General features: G+C 43.0%; 1 long non-coding RNA gene across 1 annotated transcript; it reads left to right on the plus strand.

The window, feature by feature from the left end:
- The first annotated feature begins 6,100 nt into the window (after window positions 1-6,100).
- LOC112532118 lies at window positions 6,101-8,074 on the plus strand. The gene is made up of 3 exons (XR_005858905.1): window positions 6,101-6,605; window positions 6,803-6,865; window positions 6,946-8,074. It is a non-coding gene; the product is annotated as an uncharacterized LOC112532118 (long non-coding RNA).
- The last annotated feature ends 1,421 nt before the right edge of the window (window positions 8,075-9,495 follow it).

Raw genomic sequence — 9,495 nt, forward strand, 5'->3', positions numbered from 1 at the left:
AATTCCACCTTTTTTAAACATCACTTTTTGCAACCTATTCTAACCTCATCAGGAAAGAGGGTTTTTTACCATCCACCGCTGTGCTGCAGACTGTACAGTAGGCAAACAGAACATGAAACCAGGGTAGCAGGGGACAGAGTGCAGCAGTTGTAATCTCCCACTTTGATGTGAAGTTCATGCTAACTCTCCTGCGTTACATTGTCTCTGTGCTGTGAGAATGAACTTCTGAATTTAAAGTCTGCATAAACTGATTATGGGTTTTATTCCACCTGCTTTTAAAGTGAAGAAATTTTGTGTAAAGGCGAACAGTGAGAGCAAAACAGTAGGAACATCTGCTTGTGTTACCTGTGTTACTTTGCAAATGTAGACTAGCTTGAAAAGAGCTCCTGGCTTCATTGCCGAGCTATAGGATTTAAATAAAAAAACACCTTTAACCTTTGACTTTGACCTTCACTATGCCACAGTATTTGCTTTTTCTCTGCACGATGTTCTTTGACTTTCAGCTAACCTGACTCTGGAAAGCCTCTGTTATTTTTCCAGCCTGATTCTTTTTCTGCCTGTGTTGTGTACCCATATACGGTTCAAAATAAATCCATCTCCAGTTTTCCTTACCATTGGGTTTGCCCAGCACGGTTTCCTATGAGAAACTTCATTAGTGTTCAGAAGACAATACAAAGAATTATCCTTTTCACTGTGCCCTCATTCTTACACTTCTGGCCGTCAGCTACCACCCTCTCCTAAAACTAAAGATGGCAATTTTCAGTAGAGCAGCTGAGTTGTGGGGAGCTCCAAGGGAAGGAATGGTCTGAAATGTCAAAGGTGTTGGAAAAATCAAAGGGAAAGAGGCTGGAGAAGAGGCGGTTAGAATTGGCTAGAAGGACATCATTAGAGATTTGAGAGAGAGCAATTCCTGCAGAGTGAAGTGGCTGAAAACCAGACTGCTGAGTGTCAGAGAGGTGAGTTCAGGAGAATGGGAGTAAACCAGCCATTTGAAAGCATAAGAGGTAAAGGAGATGAGAAAGGCATAATGGTATGTAGGGGAGGGTTGTTTTTGCAGGGACTTCAGAGGCTTATTTGAAAACAGAGCAAGAGGGATTCCATAGAAAGAGCACGCTGGTGAGTCCAGAGAAGAAATGTGTTAAGCAAAGAATGAGAAGGGATGGGAGGAGGTTGAAGGGACTCTGACAGGGAGTGGATGAAGAAAGGAGTGGTTTTTGTGTGTGTGTGTGTGTGTGTGTGTGTGTTTTTTTTTTTCCCCAAGGAGAAAAGCAAAGATGCAGAGACTGAATGCGAGGATTTGAAGATGTTCACCAGAGTCTCTGCAAGGATGAAGTGAGGCAGTGTGGGAGCTGGCAGTTAGTGGTCAGCGGGGGTGGGAGGGCAAGGGAATCTGAGAGGAGAGTTGTGGGTGCCTGTAGTCAGGTTGATGGGCAAAAGGGAGGACAAAGCAAGACAGAGAATTCAGAGCAATAGTCAAAAGGTAACTGGGATGTCCATGCAGTGCAAGAGGCAGAAACAGCCATGCAGGGAGGTCAGTGACCATTTTATAGCTGGCAAATAGGACTCAAGCAGCAAGAGAAACCCAGTTGCTAAAAGAAGAGGAGGAAGAGAAAGGGTTGCCAGGAACACTCTATAGAGCAGTTGCTAAGAAAGAGGGGGAGAAAGAGATCAGCAACACAGCTGGAGGACAGAATGGAGTTCACAGTGAGGCAAAGTGAACAGCAATGCTGTTGTGTATCAGGGGTTCGGACACATTAATCTCAGATATGGCAACAAGGGTTACCACAACCAGCTGTCCCACCTCCACCTGTGTAATTTGGAAGTAGAAAGGACATTCTACAAATAAAACAGCTGTTCTCCTCATCGCCCCCATGCAGAAAGAGGCTTAAATTACAGCTAGTAAGCTCAACGTTCTGGCTAGTGTCTGGTATAAATGGCCACCAGTTTAATGAACAGATCCAGCTCTTGACATCCAGAGAAATATTGGAAATACTTCCTTTGGACGATTTAAATCTGAGATCCTTGTATTCTTGTAAGAGCTGATGTCCCAGGGAGGTACATTTCCCTCACTACTAACTGTGAAAGGCACAGGTGTATCAGACTGCGTTACTTTGGGGTAATGAGGAGCCAGGGATCAGCTGCCCTGCAGGGAATGCAGGTATGCTGACTGATAGTCCAGCAGGGAGGAGAGCATCTGAGCAACCCTAACACCCAGCATCAATTGACTTTTGGTGATGGTGGTGTCAAACGGATCAGAGGTGACCAAGCTTCCTTCTTCTGAGGGCAGACTGCCAGGTAGGGAGAGGCACTATCATTTTTCATGTGAATTAAGCATGTTTGGTACAGAAGCCACAAAGAGGCAACACATGTGCAACTTGCTCTGCTTTATATACAGCCTCATTTGAGAATGAGCTTATGCTAAACTTGTGAAGGGCAGGGGCTGACATCTCTGGTTTTGATGAGTCTTTGAGCTTCCCCACTGAGAAAAGTTCAGACTGTGGAGAATGCCCATGTGAGTCCCCTGAGCTGCAAAGCCAGCTCAACCAGCCCCTCAGGGCTGGGAAGGGGCCAGGAGCCATTCCTATCTAGATGCTGGGACACTGGCAGGTCCTGAGGTCTGGCTTCAACTCCATGAAGGCAGCCAGACAAAAAGAGCCATGTGCTCAGGAGCTCACCACCAATTTCACCTCAGAATGTTCATTTTTTGTGGTGATTAAAGGGATTTGGGGAGCCATGGTTTATATTCTCTGCCAGTAATGTTTCTTCACGGTCATTTGTACAAAGGTGTTGTTGTTTCTGGATAAAAGCTGAAAGTAATGTAATTTAGCTGCACAGTAGCAAGTTCTGCAAGGCTATCTGGCAAAACCATTATTATTTCCTCCAGAAAGGATCAGGCTGAGCTGGAGGGAGGCAGCAGCATCTAACCACTGCCTCTTTCACAGACTGTGAAATACGACTTCAGGTCAGAGAATCAGAAAGTTGAGACCATTTCTGGGTACTCAGAAACCCTGTGTGCTGTGTTGAGAAGAGAGACAATTAGTGTCTTGTTGCTGTGAAATACTTCTATGGATCATTTATATGGCTTGCAGTAACAAGATTTAAAATGTCTGCTATGTTTATAACTAGGGAAAAAGACTTAGATGTTCTTCTACTGATCATCAATTAGGCTTTCCAAATTAATTACCCACTAGATTATTTAAGATGCGAAGGCAGTTAAAGCAGTATTACAAGTCATATAAACTAAGCCCTCTGTTGTGCTTGGTATTATATAAGCAGAGGAGTTAATTTTGCCTCATTTTTGAAACCTGAATCACAGAATCGATTACCTCCACCTCTGTTTATGTTGAGAAAAAGGCATTTTTTATGATTTATTCCTAAGATCTATTTTAGATTTTGTTTTTTTTTCAAGGAGAATTTTATCCTAAAACCACCTATTCCGTAGATGTCCCAAAAGTAGCTGTCTAACTCCTGCCAAGTGAATCCTAGTGATGGTCTTTAAGGACTTCACTGTATAAGAGGGCAAAAAAAGGGCAAAGGATAGAAGGAAGAAAATACCATTGCTCAACCTGAATATGGGGATATAGAAAAAAATTTCTTCCCAGAAAGAGCAGTGAGGCAGTGGCACAGGCTGCCCGAGGAGGTGGTGGAGTCCCTGTCCCTGGAGATATTCAAGTAGTGTGGAGATGTGGTACTGAGGGATGTGGTTAGTGGGCATGGTGGGGGTGGGCTGGTGGTTGGACTAGGTGATCTTCGTGGTCTTTCCAACCTTTATGATTCTATATTCTATGATCTTATAAAATGGGAAGAAGACATGCAAAGGCACTGATGAGGGGGGACTAGTCTGACCACAAAATTGACATTTGCAGTACTAACTAAATGCAGAAGTTCCAAGTTTGGTTCATGGACTCTTCATAGCCAGTAAGGAAAAACTCTTCAGGGGCACAGTGCATCTGTCTTGGGCATCCAAACCAGGCACTACTGGGCTAGCAGTGCTACGACTGCTTCCCTTCCACTAACTCTTGAAGGATCCCGTCTCTCAAGGTTCACGCGCAGATATCTCCATGTGGAAATTAAGAGTCAGGTGAAATGAGACTCTGGCTCTGTGCCACACAGGAGGTTTATGCTGGTTCCTGAGAATTAATCCCATTTTCCTTAGAATATTAACAATGACAGCTGTCTAGGAAGACCCCTTGCCTTAGGACAAAAACTCCTCCCAAGGCAGAGCCTGATGTTGGGGACCTTGAGCACTTTCAGTGCTGTGAGTCACCAAGCTCACAATGCTGAGTCATTGCTGAGAGGTTGGTTGTCTCCCAGAATGTCTGTCCTCTGCATAGCCAGGTGAAGCACTGCCCAGTTATGGTGCTCAGTCACAGCAAAGTTGAGCACCAGGCCTCCATTTGTCCTTTGGCTGTCCAGGGGGAGGGAAGACGGGTTTTGGCTTTCCCCATCCTCACCCTGTGTGTGCCATTTGATTTGTTTTTCCCCAACAACCAAACCTTGATGATACCCAACCTCTTCTGGAACTTCACACACAGAACTGTAGGGTATACATTTAACTGAAGATACTTTCTGAAATGTGACAGAGTTCAAATTTGCTCTGAGCTATGTAACCATGACCAGGCTCTTCCTGGGACGCAGAAGGGACACCTGGGAGGATGATTAATATAACTTGCACCACTGCACTGGAGAACAGTGCAAAGAAGCAGTAGGCACCATCTTACCTGCCAATTATTCTCTTTGAAAATGTACACGTGGTGGCAGAATCAAACCATCAAAAAATGAATTGGGCTATTAGAAAACTCAGACGTTGTCTTAGCGTGCTGCAAGTTGCATGCCTGTAAGCTTTCACATCTGCTCAGTTCAAGACCTTTTTTTTTTTTTTTAAGTGTTACTTTAATGAAAAATTACTTCTCGTAAAAGTGGAGAAATAGAATCAAAGTGACCATTTTCTACTGTTAACCAATGGCAGAGAGGGATAAGACTGGAGGCAGCCTGATTTTGGGGCTTCTCTAATCACCACGCTTTCTTCTCAGTTAATCAAAAAATATCCAAGCTGTTTTGTCCTAGATTTTTTTTTTTTTTTTTTGTGATGTAAATTTTAAGCTCAGTACATTCTGTCCATGAATACGGGTTGTACAGTCAAATATTTGTGCAGGGATGCACATCCGTAGGTTTGTTGTGGAGAGCAATTATTGCTCTCTTCTATCCTGCTCTGTTGTTCTACGCCGAGCAGAGAAAACTACAAACAATTAATTTCATGTATCTCCCATAAGCCAAAGAAGCACTCTCAATCTTTACTTTCAAGAAGCAATTAACTTCAGGTTTATTAGTCAAGTTGTGCTATGAAGTTTCAATCTTTCATTGTATGCTGTGAATTTTAATTACAATTTATTAAAATAATTTAATTGACTTCAGTCAATGGGCGTGAATGAGGGCAGAATTTCCCTGAGAAAGCTGTAGACAGAAGAAAAGGCCACCCAACCTAAATGCCTTCTGCCTGCCCTTTTTTGGGTTGCATCAGACTGTTTGAAAGAGGGCTGCATTTATCATCTTTGATGCCTCCAGCTCAATGGTCAATTCATATTAGATTCCACAAAAGCCAGTGAACCAAATTCATCTCTGATACAATTCCATTGACTTCAATGGTCTTACCACAGGGATTAATCTAGCCCAATTTTATAGCATTAGGCTACGAGTTTGTGTACTGTTAACCCAGACTCTTTGCTTGAGATCGCGCCGGCTAAAAGCTGATAGCTGTTGCAGTTGCAATTTGCTCAAGAAATCCAATTCCTTTTGTTGACCCACTGAAGTTCACATTCCAAAAAAAAAAAAAAAAGACCAACCCCCCTCCAAATCCCTAAACCAATTTGAAACTGAGGCTGAATTTAGATGCATATTTGCTAATTTGGTTTATTATGCATGCAAATATTGGTATAAAAGGTGTTTCAATTACTTTCTAAGGCAGGGACCTATGCATTCTCTGCAGTCACAAAGAGTTTAAACGCAGTTATTTTTCCCTGCCTATAATTGTTCTCCCTTTTAAGTACCCAGGCAGAAAAAGTAAGTTTACTGCTTCTAGCACAATGGCTCTCTTCACTTTTAGGTTTGGGAGACCTGGGTGACCTACGAAAGTTAATTAGAAGGTTAACAAAGACTAAGGCAGAGTAGAATACCGCGCCTCTCCTCCAGCCAAAGATGTCATCCATTAATTAGGGAAATCGTTAAGGTGGCCTTTATTGAATCCATAGAAAATCGGGAGTCGGCGGTCGACAGTTTTGATCAGATTTTCCTCTCCCCAGTAATACTACCCTTAATCGTAGGAGCAGCGGAGGGCTCGAGGCGGGACGGGAGGGCGCGGGGGGAAAGTGTGTGTGCGTGTAGGGGGAGTGTGTGTTTCAGCGACATTACAGTTAAACAGCCGCCGATTGTGACGGCTTTGATTCTCAGGCTTACATGGCATACTTTGTCCATGATGTAATCTTTATTGAACCTGGAAGCTTGGGGGTGGGGGGCAGGGGGCAAGTGAAACTCACTGCCGCTCAGCCGCAGGAAGCTCGGGGAGTTAATATTGCAGTCATCATAGGCAGGGTTGGTGCTTTGGCATGGTAATACGCTATCTGACTCCCTTCCCTCTTAGCACCATGACTGGCTGCTTCTAGCAACCAGAGCAAACAGCCGTCTGCACAACAGACCGTTCATTTCTCCACCAATACATTCACTTCAAAGTTGAAGGGCCTTTTTGAAGACCTAAGATTTTTTTATACTCTCTTCTTCTTTTTTTTTTTTTTTTTTTCCACTACAGTACCAAAGTGGTGTTGCTATGGAGAATTCCAAGTACAGTGTTGGACAATCACGGCCTTTTAACGTATGTATTTTTTCACCTACTGGGAGAATTGGTGGTGTAGGGTTCCTTACCAGCTTCCTTTTCCCTTTGTGCTGAACAAGCTCTGCCATGGACAGTAACTACAGCCAGCATGTCGTCCATGCTTTAACCAAGAAACGGGCATAGCATGGAAAGCAGTGCTCCATTGGAAGGTGAAAAGCCATCACCTTCAAGAGGAGGAAGGCAACGACAAGATCAACCACAGTCCAGGATGGTTGTGTTAAAGCCATGTTGTCCCTGCTCCAATGTCCTGGAGTCTATGGGCTGGAGGCAACGCTTTAAGAGTTTTAACAAATGTGGAATTGCAATGTTTGGACGTCTGGAGGTCTATATCCTATGTACCACATGGTACAAAATGTGCTGGAATTAAAAAAAAAAAAAAAAAGAAAAGGAGTAATAATACTTTAACTGACTGGTCTTAGGGAGAAATCACACAGTTTCAGGCTGTTAGACACTAATAAGTTACTAAAAAATCTTACACTTATTCTTACATTTCATATTATGGTTGAAAGCTTCTGCTTGTTAACATGAATCTCTCCATTGCAAAGTATTCAGATGTTAAATACCAAGAAAATATGACTACGTTTTAGAACTAAATGTTAGCCTGAAATGCACAGGGCACACTTTGGCCTTACTGCCTACATCTTTCTGTGCACTGCAGTAGATATTATTTCACTTTTTATATAAGCTACAATTCAAGTTCCCCCCCTCAAAGATATTTCAGCCTTTACTTAGTACCTCATTATTTTAATATATTCAACTGAAAGCAGCAAATATGAGCACAGGAGCAGCAGCAAAGAAATGCCAAGCTGCTTCCTGCACGCTCCACACCATCACTCAGCTTGTCTGTGTCCTTCTTCCTGTGTTAAAGGGAGGTGTGGCAAGGCTTCTCCATGAGCAAGGCTTTCCCCATGCTTTGAAGAGCTCAAAGAGAACTGGGATTTGGCTTGGAGAGACGATGTGCTCCCACAGCTCTGTTTTGGTCATTTTTTCTCTTTTAGGCTAAGAGACAAACTAACTCACCCATTGTGTAGCTGCTGAGGTCTCCAGATAAAGTGCTATAAGAGTGCCACACACTATTATTCTTTTATTATGGAGCAGCCATAGCTTTTCAAGAGTTATTGTGGATTTTTATATGTTTTCCTATTGCCTTTTGTCTTCTAGTAGCAGTCCTGTGGTTTTGAGAGCTTCAACCTCTGCCTAGAGAAGAGTTCCTAAATTTAAGGTGGTATATTTGGGTGGCTAAAAATCCCATCTTATTATAGTACCTACTCTTGTTTCAGTGTCCTGAGTGTCCTTTTATATCCAAGGGGACAGAGGAATACTTGGAAAATGTGGAGGTTTTTTGTTTGTTTGTTTGTTTGTTTGTTTTTACCTGTTACAGTCTCCTACATCAAGATGAGATGAATTGTGCCATAGACGTACCTATTCCCCTCCTTGGAGTGCAAAGGGGCTCTGGACAATTCCATCTGAGTTAGTCTCAACCCTGAAACCGGGTACTGTGGCTGGAACAGGAGAATTGTTTTAGTAAAGGGAGCCTAGGATGTCTAGATTTCACTGTAACTGCATGTAGAAGTTCATGAGCCAAACAGGAGGATAAGGCAAAACCATTCTTGGACTTTCTCAAGAATGTCCAGTTGATATTTTAATGAACCTCTGGGTGTGAAACAAAACCATCACCTATTCAGAGGACAGGAACATTTAACAAGAAGAGCTGATGGCTTTCACAGATAGAACAGAGATGATTTGTGGTTGTGTAAAATGCACTTGCAGAACTCCTTTTGGTTCATCTGTTTGGAACCAGAAGTTCAGTGCTTAGAAATACAGTGGGGAAAAAAATCTTGTTCTGTTGTTGACCACACTCTGACCATGAGACTCCAGATATAGGGTTGCCAAGTAGGCAAATGCACTCCTAGGTTATACCAAATGATCTGTTTCCAGCAGGGAAAGAAAAGCAGGAATGCTGTGCTCTGCTGTGCACTGAGACTTCCTGTGAAATTCTGTGAACAAAACCTGCAGAAATCAAGGATATCACAAATGGCTATAATAAGGCCTAAAGGCCCGAGAATAGAGCATGAGACTTTGCTGAAGGGATTAAAGCGACATCTGAAGGCTTTACTGAAAGGCTTGAGAGATGGCCTGAGACTGGAGGTAGAATTTTTGGGGGCAGCAGAAACTGGAAGAGATTCAAAATAGATGAATAAGGAACCAGTAACCAGATGGCTGAGGACCAGCAGCTTTTCCGGGGACAGGGGAGGCCAAGGAATCTTTGGCAAGCCTGGAGGTTACCAACCAAGCTGGGCTGTAGTGAGGATTTAAAAAGCTAAAAATACCAACAGCACAAGGAAATTAGAAAGTTGGAAAAGTCAGAAACCTGATGCGGAATTAAGGCTGTGGGAAGACTTCTGTTGCCCAGTCTCACAGTTAGATCTGCAGAAACAGGAGAGGAAGAAGTCAGATGAACCATTTCAATCTACAAGAAACTCCAATAAATAAATAAATAAATGAAAATGCAGTGAACAATGTGAGGAGGAAAGCCTGGAACCCCTTATGTCAGCATTTAATATGCAGTACAAATCAGTGGCAGAGAAAACAGGCATCAGTAGTGTTTC

Source organism: Gallus gallus, chromosome 3, assembly GCF_016699485.2.
Source record: "Gallus gallus isolate bGalGal1 chromosome 3, bGalGal1.mat.broiler.GRCg7b, whole genome shotgun sequence".
Classification (NCBI taxonomy): domain Eukaryota; kingdom Metazoa; phylum Chordata; class Aves; order Galliformes; family Phasianidae; genus Gallus; species Gallus gallus.